The sequence below is a fragment of the Meles meles genome, chromosome 1 (assembly GCF_922984935.1).
Source record: "Meles meles chromosome 1, mMelMel3.1 paternal haplotype, whole genome shotgun sequence".
Lineage (NCBI taxonomy): Eukaryota > Metazoa > Chordata > Mammalia > Carnivora > Mustelidae > Meles > Meles meles.
In genome coordinates, this window is record NC_060066.1 from 201,887,094 (window position 1) to 201,906,407 (window position 19,314).

Sequence of the window (19,314 nt, forward strand, 5' to 3'; positions counted from 1 at the left end):
CCAACCAGCCCCTCCTTGGAAGGAGCTTTCTTTTTCTTTGGTTTTGAGACAGAGACAGAGACAGCGTGATCTCCATTCTGTTCTCCTGTGGAGTCTTCCGGGCTTTTTGATTTTTCTTCTTTTTGGGTCTTTCACTTGTCCCCTCACAGTCCTCTGGGGTACTGTTGCTGTTTTGCAAAGACACAAGGATGAGGGCAGCCAGCCCTTTCTTCTCTTCCTTTAAGCCTTTCTTTACCTGCTTCTCCAGCTTTCTCACCATCTCAGCAGCCGCTTCCTCTACCTGAACCATTGCCTCCTTCATGACATCCAGATTCTTCTGTGGAATCTCTTCTGTCTTGTAGAAGGATGCTCCTCAACTTGCTCTTGAAGCTTCTCCCCAAATACATTGGTGGGCGCCTCAGAGAAGCAGTCACTTCATGAGGCAGTACTGCATTTGTTTGCTAGGTATTGGGAGACATGGCTTTTGTTCTTGGCAGCTGCCTTGGCTAATGAAGGTGGAGTGGAAAATGAGTCCATATTTTGTTACCCCTTGTCTTCAGGGCTCTGGAAACCTGGTCCCTTTGCTGAGCCCTGGGAATCACTCAGACACCAGTGCTATTATGCTTTTGGAGTAATTGCTGTTGGAGATCAATACTAGCAGTGGTTTAATGTAAGCCCAACATATGCCATGCACTGGGTTAGATGCCTTATGTAAATCCTCTAACCTGTTTCTTGACCTTACGACGTGTAGGTACTATTATTGTCCTCAATATCCAGGTGAAGACACATTAATAAGACGTTAGGGGCGCTTGGGTGGCTTAGTGGGTTAAGGCCTCTGCCTTCGGCTCAGGTCATGATCCCAGGGTCCTTGGATGGAGGCCGGCATCGAGCTCTCTGCTCAGTGGGGAGTCTGCTTCCCTTCCTCTCTTTCTCTGCCTGCCTCTCTGCCTACATGTGATCTCTGTCTGTCAAATAAATGAGGTCTTAAAAAAAAAAAAAGATGTTAAATGTAACTTCCTGGGACGCCTGGGTGGCTCAGTGGGTTAAAGCTTCTGCCTTCGGCTCAGGTCATGATCCCAGGGTCCTGGGATCGAGCCCCGTGTCAGGCTCTCTGCTCAGCAAGGAGCCTGCTTCCTCCTCTCTTTCTGCCTGCTTCTCTGCCTACTTGTGATCTCTGTCTGTCAAATAAATAAATAAAATCTTTAAAAAAAAAATAAATGTAACTTCCCCAGAAGTTACAAAGGTAGTAAGTAAAAGAACTGGAATGGTAAAATCGTGTTTGTGCTCGAGACTGTGATGTGAGTAAACTGCCTCCCGAGTTCAGTGTTTTTAGAATTGTTGTAATTTTGACACATTCTGAATTGATCTATTTCAGTTAGAGTCTGAGCTTCTAATTGAAATATGTTCAAGTTCTTTGAATCCTTGATGTTGGCTGACATTATTGGTTCAAGTTTATAGATTAAAGAGCTTTGTGTGGGATGTATATGATTCAACTCAGAGTTCTTGGCCTACATTGGAGCCACTGGCTTGGTCCATCTCAGTTGTTGTACCCATTCCAGAAAGACATCTCATGAGGTGTGGGTGTTCAGCTACTTAAGATGAAGCTAAAGAAAAGGAAAAGAGGGGCGCCTGGGTGGCTCAGTGGGTTGAGCCGCTGCCTTCGGCTCAGGTCATGATCTCAGGGTCCTGGGATCGAGTCCCGCATCGGGCTCTCTGCTCAGCAGCGAACCTGCTTCCCTCTCTCTCTCTGCCTGCCTCTCTGTCTACTTGTGATCTCTCTCTGTCAAATAAATAAAATCTTTAAAAAAAAAAAAAAAAAGAAAAAAAAAAGAAAAGGAAAAGAGGTTTAAGAGAAGTGAAGAACAGTGAGTCTTTGTTTTTCTAGTGGTTTAAACTGTGCTGGTTAGTGAGGCTGTCTTGAGGGCATCGAGTGTAAGATCCAAAAGATGAGTTGAAGATGGAGAGCTACATGACCCTGGGCTGAGGCCTAGATGGAATGGCTACACTGGGGAAACAGTAGTAAATGCTGCTACTGCTAGATTTATTTTAGCATTTTATACTAAACTTGGGCTAATGGAATGCATTGCAGCATAAATACCAGTTTGTTCCTTTTTTTTTTCCCCCCCAGAAAGAACTTTAATGAGTAATCATATTTCCTTTCTCAAATGCACAGTAGTTCTCTGTCAGTGTGAATGAAAAGCCCTTTGGATTTTTTTCATGACCTCATTTGACGACCATTTTTGCATGAATTTAGCATAACTACATTTATGGGGTTCTCTGGTGCCCTGACTTGGAACAGTGTGCTTCTGGCCTGCTTACCTAGATTTACAATGCTCTGGGATTTTTATTTTGGATATTAGTAGTATTGAAATTCTGCTTCTCACATTAGTGAGCCCTGTATGAAAGAATATGGTTTTCATAGGATAACATGCTATTTAGAGGCAGAGGTGAGGTCAGAACTATTTTAATAATTGTTCTGAGGTATTTTTTCCTTTTTCACTTTATTGACATCTTCACTGATGGTGCAGAATCACAGGTGGGTCACACTGCTGGAGCATTAGAATGACTCAAGATAGGGGTACCAAACTGTCCTCAGAATTACTGTATTCTTCACCAACATGCATTCGCAACAAAAAACAGAGATGCCAGTTTCACTTAATATCTTTTTTTTTTGTTTGTCTTAATATATTTTATGAAACAGTAAAACTTATTTGTTTTGTTAAATCTTGACCCTTCAGTAGACATCTTTTTAATGTTCTGTGTGAGGAAATGGGAGGCATGCATAAAGCACTTCTGTTACATAGTTGTCTAATAATGACTTTTTAAAAAAGATTTATTTATTTGTCTTAGAGAGAGAGAGTGTGTGTGCATGCACTAGTGGGAGGGGCAGATGGAGAGAGAGAGAATCTGAAGCAGACTCCACACGGAGCATGGAGTCTGACATGGAGCTTGATCTCTCCACCCTGAGATCACAACCTGAGCCAAAACAAGAACTCGAACACCTAACTGACTGCATCACCCAGGCATCCCTCCAGTAGTGGTTCAAACGACTTGTGTGAGTGAGTTGCAGGCAGAACTAACCACTTTTTCAGAATTTAAATTTAAAAAAATTTTTTTTAGAGAGTGCATGAGCAGGGAACGGACAGAGGGGGAGGGATAAAGAGAATTTTTTTTTTTTTTTCTTTTTAAAGACTTATTTATTTGACAGAGAGAAATCACAAGAGAGGCAGGCAGAGAGAGAGGAAGGGAAGCAGGCTCTCCGCGGAGCAGAGAGCCCGATGTGGGACTCGATCCCAGGACCCCAAGATCATGACCCGAGCCGAAGGCAGCGGCTTAACCCACTGAGCCACCCAGGCGCCCCGGATAAAGAGAATCTTAAGCAGGTTCTGCACACAGCGTGGTGTGTGATGCTGGGTTCCATCTCATGAGCCTGTGAGATGACCTGAGCTGAAATCAAGAGTCAGATGCTTAACTGACTGAGCCACCCCTGCGCACTTAACCACTTCTTTTGTTTGTTTTTTTAATTTCAATTGTAGTATAGTTAACTTGGAGTGTTAGTATTTCACTAACTGCTTTTTTATGAAACACCATTCTAACTTGAAAGAATGATAAACTGTATTCAGATATTTAGCATATCTGGATATTTAGCAGACGTATTCTCAGAAATAAATGAGTGTGCCTATTCAAGGAAAACTCTTGGCAATAATAAAATTATAAGTTTGAAGTGAAAATTAGAATATTGGAAACTTGTATTTGCTACCATGAGTTTGACAGCTTCCCAGTACTTTAATAGACTTTTCTGAGGAAATCAGTGGTGATACTAACAGATTTTATTTTAATTCTATACGTTGAAATGTGTCGACATTTGGGAAATATGCATAACTTAATGTACCAACATTTCCTAGGTGATCAATGCAGGTATTCCAAAATTATGCGTAGGTGAAAGATCTATTTAAAATGCAATATAGAACAACTAATTTTAATGTAACTGTATGAAAAGTTAATATGGTTTCAGATTCCATATTATCTCTAATGCTTAAGAACTACCACTTGTCTTGTTTTGGTGTAATAGCAATAAAGAATATCCACAGTTATCAGGAAAGGCTATTCATATATTTTTTTTTTTAATTTTTTTTTTTTAAAGATTTTGTTTGTTTATTTGACAGAGAGAGAGAGACAGCAAGAGAGGAAATACAAGCAGGGGAAGTGGGAGAGGGAGAGGGAGAAGAAGGCTTCCTGCTGAGCAGGGAGCCCAATGTGGGGCTTGATCCCAGGAACCTGGGATCATGACCTGAGTTGAAGGCAGCCGCTTAACGACTGAGCCACCCAGGCACCCCAAGATTAGATTTTATTCATAGACTTCAAAATAACATGTTGCAACTGAATGCAGAAGCACACGTTAAGATTTCAGCTGGTCTAGTAAATTAGGTATTAAAGGCCTTAAAGAGGTTTGCAGAAATTTAAAACAATGCCAGTGTTTCCCCTAAATTAAAATAAAGAATGTTACTTATATTAACATGTAATTGTTTTATTATTGGTACCTCAAAATCACTTAATATTCAAAATTTTTCTTAGTTTTAATTTCTTTTTTTTTTTTAATATTTTATTTATTTGACAGAGAGAAATCACAACTAGGCAGAGAGGCAGGCAGAGAGAGGAGGAAGCAGGCTCCCCGCGGAGCAGAGAGCCCGATATGGGGCTCTATCCCAGGACCCTGGGATCATGACCTGAGCTGAAAGCAGAGGCTTTAACCCACTGAGCCACCCAGGCGCCCCTCTTAGTTTTAATTTCTTTTTAAAAAAATGATTTTGTTTATTTATTTGACACAGTGCATAAGCAGGGGGAGTGGCAAGCAGAGGGTGAGGGAGAAGCAGGCTTCCTGCTGAGCAGAGAGCGGGACTCAGGGCTTGATTCCAGGACTCTGGGATCAGGACCTGAGCCAAAGGCAGATGCTTAACCGACTGAGCCACCTAGGTGCCCCTTAGTTTTAATTTCTGTTGTGGTGAATATACATAGATAAAACCTATTTAAGCCAAAGCTCTTTAGGTTCCATAATAAATTTTAAGTATAAAGGTGCTGAGACCATAAAGTGTAGAAACACTGAAGTAGATCATCTCAATAATTAAAACTGTCATTTCTTAATCCTTCTATTTTAATGAAGTTATTTTTTTACAGGAGGAAAAAAAATTCTTATCATAATCTATTAATTTAGATGTTATAGTTAAGTTCTTTGTTAGGGATTATATCCAACACTTCATATGTATTATTATTATTATTTTTTAATGTTTAGTATTCTTTTTTTTTAAGAGTTTATTTATTTATTTATTTACAGAGAGAGAGAGAGAGAGCGCACAAGTAGGCAGAGAGGCAGGCGGCTCAGTGGTTTGAGCCTCTGCCTTTGGCTCAGGTCATGATATCAGGGTCCTGGGATCAAGCCCCACATCGGGCTCTCTGCTCAGCAGGGAGCCTGTTCCTACCCCCCACCACCACCTCATATGTATTATTTAATTTTCATCAGTATTGGTGCTATTATTATTCCCATTTATAGATAACAAAATTGAGTCTCAGTAACTTTAAGTAACTTGCCAGAATTATACAGTTAGTCAGGATTTGAATCTCGCATCTTAACATCATAGTTCATATTCTTTTTTTTTTTTTTTTTTCCTGAGTACGTGCTCACAATGAGGTGGGAAAAGGGGCAGAGGGAGAGGGAAAGAGAGAATCTTAAGTAGGTTGTGTGCCCATTTTGGAGCCTGAGTCAGGTCTTGATCTCTGGACCCTGAAATCATGACGAGTGAGCAACCCAGGAGCCCCTCAGAGTTCGTATTTTTTTGTTTTTAAAGATTTATTTTTTTTTAGAGAGAAAGAGGGTGCATGTGTGGGAAGGGGTTAGTGGGACAGGGAGAAAGAGAGAAGCAGACTCCCTGCTGAGTGCGTAGCCCTCAGGTAGGGCTTGATTCCAGGACCATGAGCTGAAATTGATAGATCCTTAACCGACTGAGCGACCCAGATGTCCCTCAGAGTTCAGATTCTTAATCACATAAAACGTTTGTCTTTATTGCCTACATTTCTCTTAGATTTAATTTCTGTTAATATTAAGTTATATCTAACTGATACTTATATAATATTCTCATATATACTGTTTTGTGTCCTTCCTCTTCTGTCATGAAGTTTTTCTTCTGTACTTTTTAAAGGACAGCATGGAAGTCGAAGACATGGGGAATGGAAACAGTATCAGTTGAATGTCTGCCATATTCTAGGAAGTGTACATCGAGCTTAATCTTCATAATAATTTTGTGAGATGGCTGTTGCTATTTATGAGGAAGTAGGGGGATGGAGATTCAAAGTCAGGTCTTACTCTCCTAAAAGTGGTTACTTACTTTGCATTCTGTCTGCTTCCTCCCATGCAACATGAGTGGGTAGGGGAAAATGGGGGAATTTAGCTCTTATTTTTCTGCCCAGTTTTTTCTTCTTCTTTTCCTATTCCCTTTGCTCTGTGTACCTACTGGAGTCTTGTAAACATGGGTCATCTGGGTTGTTGGTGGCCTCTCTTCACAGACTATCTGTGGTGCCTACAGCTGGGTAGGCTGGCTGGAAGAGACAGTGGAGTTTCTAGGATTCAGGTACTTTGATTTGATCTTTGAAGCAGTATCTGTACTCTTGGGTGATTCTTGGGCTGCCTGGAATGCCATGTCCTTTCCAGTCTTCACCTAAGGAAGTGATCCTTTTGGTCATTCAGACCAAGACTTATTTTCGAGAATAATCCCTACCCTAAAAGCTTTTTTTAGTACAAAAAGAATTAAACAGCTTTGGATTCTTATAACCTTGGGACAGATTTGCCTGGTGAATTCTTCAACCAGGGATTTTATAAAAAAGTTTTTTTGTCTAGTTGGAGAAAGCACATTTACATAAGAAAAATGAGAAAGTGTCTAATTAGTGTTCTCTTATATAGGATACAATTTACTGAACACCTAGTATGTACAAAGATCTTTATAAAGATTATATATTGTATTTAATCCTTACAACAGTTCTTTGAGGTATTTCCTGTTTCCTTTTCCAAATAATAGGGTAATGGAAGCTAAACGAAAGGATGAAAGATGTGATTTCTTACAACAAGGTAGGGAAACCAGGAATTTAATCCAGGTAGCAGTTGGGAGTTGAGAAGATTCAGAATAGTGGAGGGAAGGGGGAAGGCATTCCAGGGTTTGGGAGTTTTAAGAGCAGTCAGGAAAGAGCCTGTCTGTTATTTAGGAGAAAACTTCCAGGTAATCAAATCACAAGATACGCATTTGGAAGTAAAAAGGCGGAGAGTCATTTATTGTTCATTGAGGACCAGTGTTGTTCAGGAAGACTGAGCTGATGGTAACTGTTATGAATTGAAGAGGAAGAGACTCTAGTTAGGAAAATACAGGCAGCTGCTGCAAGTAGAAAATAAAGATCTGAATTGAGGTGGTGGCCATGGCCTTGGGATAGGGAAGGTGAAGATAGCTTGTACAAAAATTACAAAAATGGTATAGAGAGGAAATTGAATGAATTCATTGAATTGAATTGAATGAATTGTATACCGGCAGTTAGCTTGCACGTTAGTAATTGGACTGTTGCTGTGTTGAAGTAGAGGTCGTATAGTTGACCCATTTTAGCCAGTAGGATTTTTTTAAATACAAAATATGTTTAATGCAGTAGAGTTTGATATATAACAAATTGGCTTTTGGGTGAAATAATTAAAACGCATCTTTGCAGAGGACAGTATAACTAGCGTGGTACTGTACATTTGGAAAAGAAGTAATAGGAAAGAGTGGTTGGGATGTTTTGTACACAGAAGTATACTGGTAGTGGTGGGATGGTTAATTCAGAAGCTGCAATGTCAGAATTATTGATAAAAGTCTCTCTTAAAGTAGTCGTATCAGATACCACTGTACTGTGTCTCAGTAAGTCCAGTGTAGTCACTTTTTTTTTTTTAAGATTTTGTTTATTTATTTGCTAGAGAGAGAGAGAGAGAGAGAGAGAGAAAGCGCGCGAGCACAGGCAGGCAGAGTGGCAGCAGAGGCAGAGGGAGAAGCAGGCTCCCCGCTGAGCAAGGAGCCCCATGTGGGACTCGATCCCAGGACACTGGGATCATGAACTGAGCGGAAGGCAGCCACTTAACCAACTGAGCCGCCCAGATGTCCCCAGTGTAGTCACTTTTTCTGCACGGTTATGTTTCTCTCCTCATGATCCAGTAGTTGTTTATCTCTCTTTTTCTCAGCCTCTTTATTCTTCATCATTTTGTCTTCTGTATCACTAATTCTCTCGTCTGTCTCATTTATCTTTGCAGTTACAGCCCCCCCCCCTTTTTTTTAAAGATTTTATTTATTTATTTGACAGACAGAGATCACAAGTAGGCAGAGAGAGAGAGAGGAAGAAGCAGTTCTCCCCGCTGAGCAGAGAGCCTGATGCGGGGCTCGATCCCAGGACCCTGGGATCACAACCCGAGCCAAAGTCAGAGGCTTAACCCTCTGAGCCACCCAGGAGCCCCCAGCCTCCATTTTTTATTGCATCTCATTAATAACCTTTTTGATTTCTACTTGGTTAGATTTTAGTTCTTTTTTTTTTTTTTTGTAACGATTTTTTATTTATTTGACAGAGAGAGAGATCACAAGTAGGCAGAGAGGCAGGCAGAGAGAGGGGAAGGAAGCAGGCTCCCTGCTGAGCAGAGAGCCCGATGCGGGGCTGGATCCCAGGACCCTGAGATCATGACCTGAGCTGAAGGCAGCGGCTTAACCACTGAGCCACCCAGGCGCCCCAGATTTTCGTTCTTTTATTTCTTCAGAAAGGGATCCTCTCGTGCCTTCTGTTTTTTTGTTGTTGTTGTTGTTGGTGGTGGTTTTTTTTTTTTTTTTCCAAGCCCAGCTACTATCTTTAAAATTGCTATTCTCAACTCTGGTTCCAGCATCTTCCAACAGAAGTATACCCATACTGATTTGGTCCCTGGCAGTCAGTACTGCCTCTTGTTCTCTTTTTTGAGGTGAGTTTTTCTGTCTTGTCATTCCTGCAAAAAGTGGTCACTTTTCTATTTGTAGAGTTGAAGCTGTTCTTTTCTTAGGTCTCCTGCTGAGTTCTCGGTAGGTGTTAAGAATGATTTGATAGTGGGGCGCCTGGGTGGCTCACTGGGTTAAAGCCTCTGCCTTTGGCTCAGGTTATGATTCCAGGGTCCTGGAATTGAGCCCTGTATTGGGCTCTCTGCTCAGCAGGGAGCCTGCTTCCCTTCCTCTCTCTCTGCCTGCCTCTCTGCCTACTTGTGATTTCTCTCTCTGTCAAATAAATTTAAAAAAAAATGATTTGATAGCTATCTAGCTGAATTCCTGGGACCAGACAAAATTTAAGGTCTCCTCCACCATTGTGGACCCCGTCCTGCATAGTCTTACTATCTTGAACTCATGTCTTCCTCTTTCTAATTAAGTTGAGCAGTAACTCTGATGATGAAATGATATATCGGTGGCAAAGCATATTCCAGATATCAGCATAGAAACCTAATAGATATTTATACAAGTGACAAGTATAATATTTCTGTTAATTTTATGTTTACCAAGCCTGTGATAAGCATCTTTTAACTTAGTACTTTAAAATTATATGTTTATAAAATAATTTTTACAGATGATAAAAAAATTCAACAGGACAAAAGTCTGTATATAGCAAAAATTAAACCCTTTTTCCCTTAGTCCCTAGTTGTGTTTCTCAGAGGCAGCTACTGTTATCACGTCCTTATGTGTTTTTTCAGAGGTATTCTATATATATGCAGTCATATAATACAGCTTCACAAATATTTAAATTTCCCAAACCGTCAAATTTATTAAATATTTCTAAGTACCAAGTGATAGAAGAAATTGGTCCCAGTCCTTAAAAAATATGACAGGAATAAATTTTTTAATTTTAATTTTTTAATCTTGTAAGTATGCTCCATGTACAGCATTCATTCCCAACACAGAGCTTGAATTCATGACCCTGAGATCAAGACCTGAGCTGAGATCAAGAGTCTGATGCTTAACACCCAGGTGTCCCTAGGAATGATTTTTTTTTTTAAGATTTAATTTATTTATTTGGCAGAGAGAGTCAGCAAGAGAGGGAGGAACACAAGTAGGGGGAGTGGGAGAAACAGGCTCCACACTGAGCAGGGAGCCCGTTGTGGGGCTCCATCCCAGGACCCTGAGATCATGACCTGAGCTGAAGGCAGACGCTTAATGACTGAGCCACCCAGGCACTCTAGTAATAAATGTTAATGGATAACCAGGTTATAGATTTTTGTTTTAAAGATTTTATTTATTCATTTGAGATAGAGCAATACAGAGAGCATGAGCATGAGCAGGGGCAGAGGCTGAGGGAGAAGCAGACTCCCTGTTGAGCCAGGAACCGGATGTGGGGCTCAATCCCAGGACCTGGAGATCATGACCTGAGCTGAAGGCAGATGCCTAACCGACTGAGCCACCCAGGTCGCCCCTCCTTTGGTTTTTATCAGAGTTTTTTGTTTTTTTTTTTGAGAAAAATTTGATTGACATGAATTTTAAGTGGGTGGGGGTCTTTGGAGATAGGTTTTGTTCCTAAAAGGGTATTGATTTTCTGTATAAGTCTCCTTGATAGTTGGCCTGGTGGGATCAAGTATTTTCAGTAATCTGAATATCACTTCACGTGATAGTTGGGTGAATTAATATCACTAATGACGCTAGTTCACATATAAATGAGGAAAGCAGTTCCTTTACCTGACACTCTTCCATATAAACTTTGAGCTGAGAACTCTGGGGTGCCTGGGTGGCTCAGTGGGTTAAATGTCTGCCTTTAGCTCATGTCATGATCTCCAGGTCCTGGGACTGAGCCCTGTGTAAGGCTCTGCTGAGTGAGAAGCCTGCTTGTCCCTTTTCCTCTGCCTCTCCTCCCTTCTCATGCTTTCTCTCTCTTGCTCTCTCACTCAAATAAACAAATAAAATCTTTTAAAAAAATCTGTCTGATTAGCTGCTCACCTTGGGAAGAACAGTTAGTTCAGAATCAACAAGTTTCATGGGACAGAGAAAAATCTTTGAAGAAGCAAATAAATGTCTGTTTAAAAGCTCACTATCCAGGGGTGCCTGGGTGGCTCAGTGGGTTAATGCCTCTGCCTTCGGCTCAGGTCATGATCCCAGTGTCCTGGGATCGAGCCCCGCATAGGGCTCTCTGCTCCGCGGGGAGCCTGCTTCCTCCTCTTTCTCTCTGCCTGCCTCTCTGCCTACTTGTGATCTCTGTCTGTCAAATAAATAAATAAGGGGGGAGGTGGGATTGGGAGAGGGGGAGCGGGCTATGGACATTGGGGAGGGGAGGCGAACCATAAGAGACTATGTACTCTGAAAAACAACCTGAGGGTTTTGAAGGGTCAGGGGTGGGAGGTTGGGGCAACCTGAGGGTTTTGAAGGGTCAGGGGTGGGAGGTTGGGGGAACAGGTGGTGTGGGTAATGGGGAGGGCACGTTTTGCATGGAGCACTGGGTGTTGTGCAAAAAGAATGAATACTGTTACACTGAAAAAATAAATAAAATGAAAAAAAAATAAAATCTTTAAAAAAAAAAAGCTCACTATCCAAGTTGCAGAAGTCCATTAGTATCTTTCAGAATTTTGTCAGATGTGGAACAGATTGCATTCTTTCTAGCTTCTCTTTTCATCTCACAGTATCTGTCAGAAGCTCCGAAAGACCTTCTTTTCCTTACCACATCTTTCACCCTAGCTTTTCTAAGCTCTGCAGAACAAAGTAGGAGAGTTCTTGGGTGGTTAGCAAGTTGCTAGGAAACAGTTTAATATCTTGGCATTTGAGTGGTCCGGAGAAAGGAACATCACAATCTTTATGAAGAGCTATTTATAATAATTAATTATTACCTACTCTATGTGCTGTTCAAATTACAAACCTTACTTTGTTAAATCTTTACAGCATTCCCACAAAGTATAGTTGAGTAAACAGGTTTGAGGAGAGCAGATCATGTTTCCCAAGATAACCTGGCTAGTAAATGAGGAAGCTGGGATTCAAATTCTTTTCTTTCCCACTTCTAAAATACTTGCCATTCCTAATGTGTCACTTGTTTGTCAGTACCCAGGGATGTATAATCTAAAAGTAATCCAAATAATTTTATCCTAAAATATTTCTGGGGTTCCATTTGGTTTATTGCCTGTAACATTAAATTTTCATTACCTCATTTATGGGGCGCCAGGCCCGCTTAGTCTGAAGAACGTGCAGCTCTTGATCTCAAGGTCATGAGTTTGAGCCCTTCTGTGGGTATACAGATTACTTTAAAAAAAAAAAAAGAATACTCAATGTTAAAAAAAAAAACATATCCTTATTACCTGATTTAATAGGAGGCTGAACACTCTTGCCTTGAATATTATAATTCTGCAGGATTGATCCAAAATGCTAGGCTTAGGTAAGGTGCTTGTATTTGTGTTTTATTTTTCCTGTATTTGGATTCTGTGCTTTTTCTAGTTAAAAGAGAAAGTCAAGTGTTTTAGCACAGACTGGCTATAGACAGTAAGGAAGAACCAAAGCACATATGCTAGATGTGGTAGTGAATAATATTTTGAAAAAGGTATTCTGTGGGGCGCCTGGTTGGCTCAGTTGGTGAAGGGTCCACCTTCGGTTCAGGTCATGATCTCAGGGCCCTGGGATTGAGCCCCACATCGGGCTCCCTGCTCAGTGGGGAGTCTGCTTCTCCCTCTGCCCCTCCGCTCATGCTTCTCTCTGGCTGTCTCTCTCTCTCGAGTAAATAAAATCTTTTTTTTTTTTTTTCAAGTAAATCTTAAAGTTATTCTTAAATCCATGCTAAATTATGGCATTTGGATTTTCAAACGAGAGCTCTTTGAAGAGAATTGAGTGAGTTGAATATGGCTATTGAATATGAGAATTCAGTGAATGTAAATATGTTTATTATTTGAGAGAAAGAGTACAAGTCGGGGTGGGTGGCAGAGGGACAAGCAGAGTCACTGCTGAGCACGGAGCCTGACAGTGGGCTGGTTCTCAGAACCCTAAGATTATGAACTGAGCTTAAGTCAGATGCTTAACCAACTGAGCCCCTCCTTTCCTTCTCAATGCAGTAGCAAATCCTGTTGATTTTACCATTTAAACTTGGCTTTTTCTTTTTATTTCCACTACAGTCTTTCAAGTCATAATCATCTCTTACCCAGACACTGGTATAGTCTCCTAACTAGTCTTATTTCCTCTGCTACCTTCCTCCAGTTAATGGATCTTACTACTTCTCTTTCACCTTTTTATTATTGTTAAGTGTGTATTTGTAGTCACCATTCACTCATCCTTCTTTAGATGAAATGAACTGTAGTCAGTATTCTCTTGGGAATTCTTCACAACTTTTCCATAGTCTAAAATCAGAATTTTAAAAAGTTGAGCAATAGTTAGGGAACACAGAGGAATTAACATTCCTTTTTGGTTGCTTTCTTGCTGTTTAAATAGTGAACATTAGATGTACGGGATGGTGTAGTTGGCAGTATTTGGAGTATGGAAGGGGACAGGAAGTGAGAATAGGAGGAGTTTACGTGGCCATACAGGCTGGGCTACTGGACTGCTGTCTTTTAGTCTGTTATTATAGTACATTAACACTACTGAGTAACTTAGATGAAAAAATCAAGTGTAGAGGTAGATTTCAAAACGAAATAATTCAAAATCTGCTTGATGAAATGAAACGGGCGCAAATGTCAAGTGTTCTGTGTGCATTGAAGTGATTGCTTATTATGCACAGAATGCCTCAGACAGGACTTTGTGGCAACTTTATATGGGAAGAAAACATATAGGAAATAGCTTATTGTAGACAATGTGAAGTAGAAAGTAGTTATGAGGTAAAGAAAGCTTATGTAATCTATGGGTCATTGATAATGGGAAAGTGTCTCCTATCCACATTACTCTCACGGCATTATGGCACGTCTGCCTCTTGATGAATGGTCAAAGGATGTGAGTGTGTTTTACTTGGAAAAGAATAAAGGGGGACTTATTAACAGTTCTCAGATATTTGAAGGGTTTTCCTGTGGAGTAGTATACCCTGGGTGTGTGGAATCCCTGCATTTGTTACTAGGTTGAATAGAGCAGTGAGGCACTTTCAGCTGTAATGTGGTATGGTTTTTACTGTTGATGAATTCACCATGACTCTTTATCTTGTGAAGTTATTTGTAGTGGTCAGCTTTAATCTGTGTTACCATTTTTCTAGCATCCATAAAAACTTTGACTTATTTCTAGGTACTGTAATTAAATCTCCCGTTTGGTACATCAACAAGCAGTGTTGACCTATTGGTTTAGTATAACTGTGCTTTGGCTTGGGTTTATTGCATATGGATAGAAATGGATCTTTTCCATTTATTACCGAAGAGAGATGTTTGTTAAGAGTCATGTCAAAAAGCTTGCTGGGCAAGTTTGCACATTGCTAGGTTATTAGGCATGGTTTCGGGAGATCCTTATACTAATAAGATCCTGTATTGCTTTCTGTCATTGAAAGAAATGCAGTTTTCTGAGGAATTGAGCTACCCATTTTCCTTTTGGATACCTGTTTCACTATTTTGTTGCATAACACTTTTCCTTGTTTGCTTTGTGGATTCTTAGGATGAGACTTACTTTTAATCATTGGACTAGATCACGCTGATGAAATGTTTTGAGTATATGACCCCTTTCTGCGATATTCTAGGTTCTGGGCATATAGAGTGGTAGACAAAACAGGTACAGTGCTTGCCCCACTGGGGAGTTCTTATATTATGGTAAAATTTTATTTTTATTTAATTTTAATTTTAATTTTTTCATAGATCTTATTTAACAGAGAGAGAGAGAGAGTACATACAAGCAGGGGAGTGGCAGGCAGAGGGAGAAGTCGGCTCCCTGCTCCCTCTGTGGGGCTTGATCTCAGTACCCCGGGATCATTATCTGAGCTGAAGGCAGATGCTCAACTGACTGAGCCACCCAGGTGGCTCAGTTATTTTATTTAAAAAATTTTATTTTAAAATTACATGTAATAATACTCATTTTTTGGGTAACAGCTTTATTGAGAGATAGTTTATATACTACAAAATTCATTCATTTAGAATGTACAGTTCAGGAGGAAGATGCTGGACTCAGATAGGAACGTCTGTATCCATTTTTGAATTCCGTGTGGTTGCATTTTGCTGTGAAGTGATTTGCTCTTTCTACCATTATGAAAGATGAACATAGAGGGAAGACTTCAATAAAACCATACAGATACAGAAAACCCCCCAAAACAATGAAATGAACAATTCAGTGGTTTTTTAGTATATTTACAGACTTTGCAGCCGTCACCAAAGTTTTAAACTTTCAGATTACCTCAGAAAGAAGTATATACCCTATAGCCGTCATTCTTCCTTCCCCTGTTTTTATCAATCCCCCCAGCCCTAAGCAACCACTAATTGATTGTTTATATGTTTTGTCTCTAGATTTGTCTAATTTGGGTAGTTCATTTAAGAGGACTACAATATGTAGTCCCTTGTGACTGTCTTCTTTCGCTTAACATTATGTTTTTAAGGTTCATCCATGTTGTAGCAGGTGTCGGGTCTTCCATCCCCTTTTATTGGCAGATAAAATTCCGTTGTATGGGTATACCACATTTGGCTTATCTGTTCTTTAGTTAATGGACATTTAGGTTGATTCCACCCCTTGGCTATTGTGAATAATGCTAATATGAAGATTCATAACAAGTTTTGTGTGGATATATGTTTTTATTTCTTTGGGATATATAACCAGGGGTGAAATTGCTGAGGCACGTGGTGACTCTGTTGCTTAACCTTTGGGGAAACTCAGTTTTCATTTATTGTAGGTATATAGTTCAGTGAATTCTGACAAATGTGGAGTTTTGTAACCCCGCTTCACTGAAGATACAGAAAAGTTTCATCACCCAATTATAGTCTTTTAGTGCGCTGGCATTGCAGATAACCTTTTCTCATGCCCTGGCTTCTGGCAGTCAGTGAGCTTTATTTCATTCTTGTAGTTTTGCCTTTCCCAGAATGTTGTATAAATGGACTCAAAGCCTTTCACTTAATTAGCATTTGGTAAACATTCACGTTGTTCTATCAGTAATTCATTCCTTTTCAGTGGTTTGGGGTATTCCATTATATGGGTGTGCCATATTTTAACTATTTACCAGTTGAAGATAATTGTGCTCTTTGCCCTTTTTGGCCGTTATGGATAAAGATGCTATAAACCTTTGTGCGTAAGCATTTGGGTGAGTATACATTTTCATTTCTCTTGGGAAGTGTATACAAGTGGGATTGCTGGGTCGTACATCCAAATTTATGCTTAACTGTGTAAGAACTGCCAAACTGTTTTCCCAAGTGGCTGTACCATTTTGTACTGTGCCAACAGCGAAGTGTGAGATTTCCAGTTATTCCTCATCTTCGGCATTTGGTATTGTCATTTTGTAGACCTAATAGGTGTAGTGATGGTTCACTGTTGTTTTAGTTTACACTCCTTATTGACAAATGATGCTTAGCATCTTTTCTTTTCATGTTTTTGTCTGTCATCTGCACATCTGTTTTGGTGAGGTGGCATTTTTTCAAATCTTTTGCACATTTTGAAAAAAAGTAGTCTTACTATTGAGTTTTGAGAGTTCTTTCTATAATCTAAATACAAGTCTTTTAATAAGATCTGAGATTTTGCAGGTATTTTCTCCATTCTATCTTTTCATAACAGTATCTTCCATAGAGTAGAAAATTTTAATTTTGAGATACCCAGTTAATCAATTTTTTTTCTCCTTTTAAAGAGCATGCTTTTAATATCACATCTAAGAACTCTTGGCTTAGTCCAGTTGCATCTATTTCTTTCTATAGGTTTTTCAGGAAGTTTTAGTATTTAAAATTTTGCAGTGTGTCTGTGGTATGTTTTGAGTGTTTGTTTAAGGGGTAAGGTATATGACAAAGAGATTCATTGTTTTGTATATGGTTTTTTAATTATTTCAGCACCATTTGTTGAAAAGTATATTGTTTATTCATTTAATTGCCTTTACATCTTTGTGAAAAGTAAACTCAACTAGGTTTTTATGGCTCTGTTTCTGAATTTTCTAGTCTGTTTCAACTGATGTGTCTGTCAGTCCTTTTGTTGACGTCACAGTGACTTGAGGTTCATGTATTTTAAGGTTTGGATGTTTCTTCTATGTTCCCTTCCTTTTGTTTATTCAAAGCCAGAAATGTCATTTTCCCTATCGTTAAAAACAAATCTATAATATTCTTTTATGTAGGAACAATATATAGCAATATCCCAAATTCATGAGTCATTTCTTCCTTTCTGTCTGGATTTGTGAGCCACAGCTGGACCTACAGAGATAGAAGATTTATCATGTGGGGAGAATGTGGGAGATTGTGTACATTCTTTCTTAGGAATACAGACTGAAAATGATTGCATTGCATACAGGGGTACACGATCACCATTGCCTGCATCATCCTAGGGTACTGCACCATGTCTATGAAAAGAAAGATTCTTATATCTTTGACCCCAGAAAGAAGGTAGAAAATCAGAAAGAGGTAGAATCATTGATAGAATCCCCATACATTTTGTATACAATGGTAATGTCAGATCTTTTTTTTGGTAATGCCAGATCTTAAAGAATCAAGAAAATCTCCTTTAGCTCTTTGATAGTCAAGTGGTTTTTTAATTTCTTATTTTAAAAATTTATTTTAAAAATTGTGTTAACATATATAACCTAACATTTACCATTTTAACCTTTTTAAAATTTCTTTTTTTATTCTTAAATTTAATATTTAATTCTTTTTTTTCTTTTAAAATTTTTAAAGTTTTTTTTTAGTAATCTGGACACCTAACATGGGGCTCAAGCTCTTGACCTCAAGACTAAGAGTTTTATGTTCTACCGACCACCAGGCACCTCCCCGGCCCTATTTTAACCTTTTAAAATGTAGAGTGGTGTGGGGCGCCTGGGTGGCTCAGTGGATTAAGGCCTCTGCCCTCAGCTCAGGTCATGGTCCCAGGGTCCTGGGATCAAGCCCCACATGGGACTCTCTGCTCGGCAGGGAGCCTGCTTCCTCCTCTCTCTGTCTCTCTCTCTGCCTGCCTCTCTGCCTACTTGTGATCTCTGTCAAATAAATAAATAAAATCTTTAAAAAAAAAATGTAGAGTAGTGTGACCTTATGTACATTCATGTTGCTGTGCACCCATAACCACCGTCCATCTCCAGGTCTTTTTCATCTTTCCTAACTTGTCATGGTTCTTTTTAAGCCTAAGTTCTACTACTGGAATTTCAGAACATTGCAATTATGATCTCATCTTCATATTACATTTTAAAAATGGTCTACCAGTTCAGGTAAATGTCAAGTCCTTGAAAATTTTCCAAAGTTTAGAGTTTTATTAAAAACTTGTAGCCAGCAGTAGAATGTCCAGTGAAGGTTGACTTTTGTCATACGTGCATGGCTAGCTCATTCAGTTCTTTTTTTGGAGGATAGCTTTTAAAATCTGTCAGATGTGTGTTCCGTACTTGTTATTATCTGGATCCATATCAAGAGAGATCTAGTATACCAGCATATTTTATTTGGTTAATATCTAAGGCTTTTTGAGTGATTCAGATGTAGGAAACAAATGGAATTGCTAATTGCACTTTATCCTTCTTAATGAAGTTTCTTTGAGATGGGCATTTTTAGTGGAAGAGGGGTCCTTTGTTGCCTCTGCTTTTGCTTTGCCACATGGATTGACGATGTTTTAATCTGAAGTGGGTGTTAGTATAACACTTAAAGTATTTGTCTTAGAATTAAAAACTTGAGAACTAAAAGCTAGGTTTGGAATTGTGAGTATATTTTTCTTTTTTTTCATGTGTCTATCACGTTACCTCATAGAAAGTTTATATTTTTGTCTTGAGTAGAAGTATTAACACCGTGGTAAGCAGCCATTTTCTTGGCAATGTTGTTTTTGTTTTTGTATTTTTTTAAAGCCATCTAAGCAGCATATGTTTCTGGGTATACTTAAATGTTACTGTTAGGAAATCAATTTCTGAGTTAGTAGAAATCCAGAGTTCTGAGTTGGTAGAAAACCAGAGCCAGAACAGGGGATTTTCTGGCTGAGCACTTTGAAACCAATGTTTCCAGATTTATAAAAAACGCAGTATAATGGTTCCTAGTTAACATTTATGTGGTGATTTCCAGAGACTTTTAGAGCAAAAACAGGATGGGAAGGAAGGTATAGGCTTTTTGTAGTTTCCAATAAAAAGGGTTCAGAAAACTCATTTTTTTTTCCTGGTAAATTAGCCAAAAACTCTGGACAGAAAGCCCAAAGTCTGAATACTTACATATTTTGCAGAAGAGATATTAATGTGTTTGATTAAGGGATGCTGCCGTAGACCCTGCTG

The 19,314-nt window shown here is 39.3% G+C and overlaps 1 protein-coding gene across 20 annotated transcripts in view; it reads left to right on the top strand.

Moving 5' to 3' along the window:
- EIF4G3 (eukaryotic translation initiation factor 4 gamma 3) overlaps positions 1–19,314 on the top strand; it is a 362,972-nt gene that overhangs the window by 71,546 nt on the left and 272,112 nt on the right. The gene's annotated exons all lie outside the window — the stretch shown is intronic.